The sequence below is a fragment of the Ictidomys tridecemlineatus genome, unplaced genomic scaffold (assembly GCF_052094955.1).
Source record: "Ictidomys tridecemlineatus isolate mIctTri1 unplaced genomic scaffold, mIctTri1.hap1 Scaffold_67, whole genome shotgun sequence".
NCBI lineage: Eukaryota > Metazoa > Chordata > Mammalia > Rodentia > Sciuridae > Ictidomys > Ictidomys tridecemlineatus.
Window position 1 is genome coordinate 53,965 of NW_027524711.1, and position 5,751 is coordinate 59,715.

The 5,751-nt window shown below is 40.8% G+C and overlaps 2 pseudogenes; both read left to right on the forward strand.

The window, feature by feature from the left end:
* Positions 1-1,411: 1,411 nt before the first annotated feature.
* LOC144374380 (nuclear receptor-binding factor 2 pseudogene) lies at positions 1,412-2,572 on the forward strand (annotated as a pseudogene).
* Positions 2,573-3,747: 1,175 nt separating this feature from the next.
* LOC144374400 (protein N-terminal asparagine amidohydrolase pseudogene) lies at positions 3,748-4,847 on the forward strand (annotated as a pseudogene).
* Positions 4,848-5,751: the final 904 nt, after the last annotated feature.

Sequence of the window (5,751 nt, forward strand, 5' to 3'; positions counted from 1 at the left end):
CAAGAAATAACAGTTATTGCTCTTTGAATAATTAATTCTGGAAACTTCTTGTTTATCAAAAATGCTGATACACACTCCTTAAATTGAAATTTTAATTCTGCAAGCATGCATAAAAGTACATTTCAACCATAATATCAGGAAAAGTGAGTTCCTGATTTTGCCTTGGAAACATGAGGATAAGTGATAAGAGATGCTTCATTTTTAAAATTAAATATTTATTTTTGTAGTTGTAGTTGAACATAACAACTTTATGTTATTTATTTAGTTTTATGTAGTGCTGAGAATCAAACCCAGGGCCTCGCACCTGTGAGTACTCCACCGCTGATCCACAACCCAGCACCTTTGTTTTTTTTCTTTTTTAAAAATGTGTTTGCTGGGGCTGGGGATGTGGCTCAAGCGGTAGCGCACTCCACTGGCATGCGTGCGCCTGAGGTTCGATCCTCCGCACCACATACAAACAAAGATGTTGTGTCTGCTGAAAACTAAAAAATAATTATTAAAATTTTCTCTCTCTCTCTCTGTCTCTAAAAAAAATTAAAAAAAATATGTGTTTGCTGCCAGGTGCAGTGGCACATGACAATAATCCCATGGCTCATAGGGATTGTAAGTTCAGAGTCAGTGAGGCCCTAACCAACTTAGTGAGACCCTGTCTCTAAAAAAAGGAGGGGGGATTGCTGGGGGTATCGCTTGGAGGTTAAGTTCCCTTGCATTCAATCCCCAATGCAAAAAAAAAAAAAAGGGATTCCACCTCTTGGGTCCCCTTCTTTCTCTGGGAGAAGTCTTTTTACTGTCTTTAATAAAGCTTCTACTTTCCACTCTGACCTTGCCTCAGCATGTTTCTCTGGTGTTATACTTCAACATTGGGGAAGCAAGGACTCCTCACAGGTAAGCACCGGTAACACCATGGCTTGGAATGTCATTGTTAAATGCATCATCATACTTGGCTATTTGTAACACATGCTATTTTATTAGTTTGTGTTCAACTTCAAGGCAGAGCCCTGCTGAATAATTCTCGTTAACTCACATCATGGCCCAGTTCAGTATATGGTTTAACTCTGCTCAAATTTGCTTTTTTTATGTTGTGCATGGACACAATACCTTTACTTCATTTATTTATTTATTTATTGTGGTACTGAGGATTGAACCCAGTGCCTCAGATGTGCGAGGCAAGTGCTTGACCACTGAGCTACAACCCCAGCTCTCAGATCTACTTTTTGAAAAACATCAACAGATACAAGGATAAAGGTGGGTACACAAGTGCAAGATAGGATGTGGCTAAGCAGAGTGAATTCTGAAAAAAGTCAGGCGAGCAGGAAATGAGAGACGTGAGTATTGGAAGATAGCCCTCTTAAGGTTCTAAAAGCCTGCACCTCCTCACAAAATATCCGACTACCCTTTCAGAAGCTATTTCATGGGGAAAAAAAACAAACTGAACTCTGGAAGCAGACCTCAGCCGCTGCCCCGCCCTCCGGGAACCCCACCTACTCCTGTCCTCACTCCCACCTGGAACCAGCCCTGGGCCAGTGATGTAAGCACTTGGCAACGCAGCGCTCAGAGGGCAGCCAAGGCGCTGGGGAAGGAAGAGGTAGGGTGGCTGCCTCTTCTGCGCCTGCCTCCCAGGGTCTCGCTGGGCTCGCTGAGGGGCGGCGGTCTCCAAGGCTGCCTCGCGCTCTTCTCCTCCTTCCCTCCAAGTGCCCTGGCGACACTGCGCCGGGGTCTTTGGAAGTCATGGAAGCATCTCTCAACCTGGCTCCTCAGCAGAGCAGACCGTTTATGAGCTTCAGGAAAATACCAAGAGGCTATTTCTTGTCACAAGAAGGCTACGGCCTATCTTTCTGATGCTCTGAAGCTGACCAAGTCTGAGCAGGCTCATTTATCACTGCAATTAAAAGGGGATAGCCACATGGAACAGCTTCTCCTCATCCAGGAGAGGTGGAAAAGGGCAAAGTGTGAAGAACTATCAAAAGCTCAGAACACAGACAAGGATGTAGCCACCCATTTTCAGGCATCTCACAAACCCTCTACTGAGGTTGCAGAGGCTCAGAGTCCCCTTCTTTCTCAGAACTACAGCCCTTGTACAGAGAAACACCTCTCTGAAATTCAGGGAGTCTTTGACAGGAATACAGAAACACTACTATTTTTACTTCAGCAAAAGAGTGAGACAACACAGCCATGTATTGGAAGCAAAGCCCCGAAGGATGATAAAATAATTATTGAGAAGCAGGCAACCAAAATTGCAAATTTGAAAATGTATGAGGAGTTCCTTGTGGCTGAAAATGAAAGATTAAGGAAAGAAAATAAAGCACTAAAGGCTGAAAAAGCCAGACTTGTAAAAGTTCCAGTAGATAAGGAGCTGGATGTGGATACTGATTTTATAGAAAAGTCAGCATTATGGAACTTGCCACCACATTCAGACACTGCTACACCTTCAACCTGGCAGAAATTTGCAGCAAATACTGGGAAAGACAAGGATATTCCAATACCCAATCTTCCTCCCTTGGATTTTCCATCTCCACAACTTCCACTTATGGAGTTGTCTGAGGATTTTCTGGAAGGACTTATGAATATTTGAAATGGAAGGCTTTTGGAGAGATCAGAAGAAATACAGCAACAGAGTTAATCCAGAAAAGAAGAAAAAATAAAAAAGGGAAAACCACACACAAGGGTAATTCCAGATGTGCTTTACCATCTGGCTGATTGGCAGGAGCAGCACTGCCAGGATGTGGGAAAGAGTCACTGTGAAATACATTGCACATCTGATCTACCCACCAGAGCTAATGGTTCCCACATGGCAGACAGTAAACTCTTGGAGGTTCACTTTCTCTCGATGCAAACCAAATGGCTACCTAGAATAATTTTCTCAAGCACCAATTATTTTTCTTGAGGGTTGTGTGTTATGTATAATTAATCTATAATGCCATAAATGATAATGTAAAACCTAAATAATATGGTGGCCTGAGGGGCTGCCATGTATTTGAAACATGCTTTCTATCATGCATTGACTGTATGCCTTTGTTATGCACACTTTGTTTGTTTAAGTAAGGTGTATAGGATAGACACCTTTCTAGATGAAACTATAATACCCACATTTTGCACTAATAACATAATGCTGACCTCAAGACTATCAGGAGAAGTATTTAAATTTCCATTTTATGAAGAAAGGAACCAAATTATCAGTTATGCTTTTTTTAAAAAAATACCAGTTTACGTAATTAATCAGTGTGCATTTCAAGTTCTTTTTTATATAATGCATCACTTAAAAATACTAAGGAATGATTCTTTGTTTTTAATGATGCATAAATGGAAGTAATGTTAGTTGGCAGTATTTGATTGTAAGAAATTAATAAAGTAATTGTGTTTTATATAAAGAAAGAATCATCCATTGATGTCATCCTACTGGTGGTGAGGTAGGCACAAGAACATATTGAGAAAAAGTAAGAACGTATTGGACCAAAAGTCAACCATGTTACTTCAAAGTAGTCAATATACATTTAAACTAACCTATTTTTTTCCATGACTCTGAGTCTAACTTCATGTTTTGCATAAGCACAAAGGTGTTGTATCAGATTCTGCACCATTTTTTATTTCTATCAGGAGAGTACACTTTTTTAGCCATTGAAAGATTTCTTCAATGTGAAATATTTTTTACGGTCCGAGGGGCGGGGGTGCCAGTGGCGCTGGGGGTGGCGGTGGCGCCGGGGCTGGGGAGACCGCCTCCCTGGGCCTGCCCGGGTGGTCACCTCTGCGATGCTGCTGCTGGTCTATGGGCAGCAAGTGCGCCTGCTGCAGTCCGCTGGGGAGCTGGTCCGAGCCCACCCATCTCTGGAGGAAAGAGCCAGACTTCTCAGAGGTCAGTCTGTTCAACAAGTGGGACCCCAGGGCCTTCTGTATGTTCAGCAAAGAGAGCTTGCAGTGACCTCCCCAAAGGATGGCTCCATCTCCATTCTGGATTTTGATGATGCCACCCCTTGTCACATTGTGGTCCTGAGGCACACAGGTAATGGGGCTACCTGCCTGACACATTGTGATGGAACTAACACCAAAGCCGAGGTCCCCTTTATCATGAACTCCATAAAATCCTTTTCTGACCATGCTCAAAGTGGAAGGCTGGAAGTGCACCTCGTGGGAGGCTTCAGTGATGACAGACAGTTGTCACAAGAACTTACCAACTTCTTAGTGAATTTGACAAACAAGAAGATTACATTCACTTGGTGACGTTATGTGTGACAAAATTAAATGTCCGAGAAGAAAATGAAAACCACTTTCCAATAATTTATGGCATTGCTGTCAACATTAAAACAGCAGAGATATACAGAGCCACATTTCAAGATCGAGGCCCCAAGGAGGAGCTGCCAGCTGCCCAAGCTTTAGCTGGAGGCCCCGTGATTAGCATTTATGATGCAAAGACTGAGCAACTTCGGATAGGCCCATATTCCTGGATGCCATTTCCATATGTGGATTTCTGGTTGCAGCAAGATGATAAGCAAATACTAGAGAACCTTTCCACTTCCCCTTTGGCTGAGCCCCCCCACTTTGTTCGACATATCAGATCTACCTTGATGTTTTTAAAGAAATACCCCTCTCCAATGAATATGCTGTTTCCTGGAAATAAAGCTCTCCTCTACAGGAAAAACAAAGATGGCTTATGGGAAAAGATATCTCCTCCAGGAAGCTAAATGTAGGAATTACCAAAGAGAGCTACTTTTTGACATGACAAAGTCCATCGGTGGGGTTTGGAAAGAAGATAAATTTGGAATGTACACCATTGAGTATTAGGTTTCCTTCCTTCCTCAGCGTCTCTCAAATTACTTTCAAAATAAAATCTTATTTTGGCAAAGGCAAAAAAAAAGAAATACTTTTAAAAGTATTTTAAAAATATGATTTCTATCATACAGTTTTTCCACTAAAAACTTTAGTTCAGAAGCTTCAGCAATGAGAATTAGGTTAAAAAAATAGCATCCCATGTAGAAACACCTTTTAAAAAAATAATAAATTTTTTTATTTTTTGTTTCTTTACTTTTGACATTTAGACTTTTTTCCCTCCTGTTAGTTTTCTCTTCACCCAGGGTTTATTCTTAGGATTTTCATTACTTGAGATGGGTTTTACCAGTTGGCAGTTTACTCCAGCTCTTCTCGGCTGCTCTTTATTTGTGTGTGTTTAACAATAAAATGTGCTAGTGCAGTGGGCCAATCGGCTTTTAAATCCTCCAGGAGGCATACAGCAAGTGCTGACTCTATGGTAGGCATTACACTAGAAGCAAATCTAAATTTTCCTTGTTTGAAACTTCTAAAAGAAGCCTTCTATGTTTGCTGAAATAGAATTTTTGAAGGTAATTAATGCACAGAGCACTTTAAAAAGTTTTTATTCTGTCACATGAGTTAAAGATTTTCTCAGAAGACATTTTACCATTTAGATCCTATAAAAGTGGTATTCATTAATTTTTATGGATGAACATGTATATGCATTTTCATGTAAATGAAATCTGTTATAGTTTGAGATTTAAAAAAAGATAAAAAACTCTACAATGAGATTTTAAAGTTTGTCATAGCAGTTTAAAAGTATAAGGGAATAGAAGCGATTCTATTTGTCATGTTTTAGATGCTGTGACCAAAATACCTGACATAAACCACTGAAGGGAGGAAGGTTTCTGTTCTGGCTCATGGTTTCAGAGCTCTCAGTTCTGGGGACAGGACTTCCCCACCTCTTCATCATTTTCTACACTTTAATAATTCTAGACACTTAACACAGCA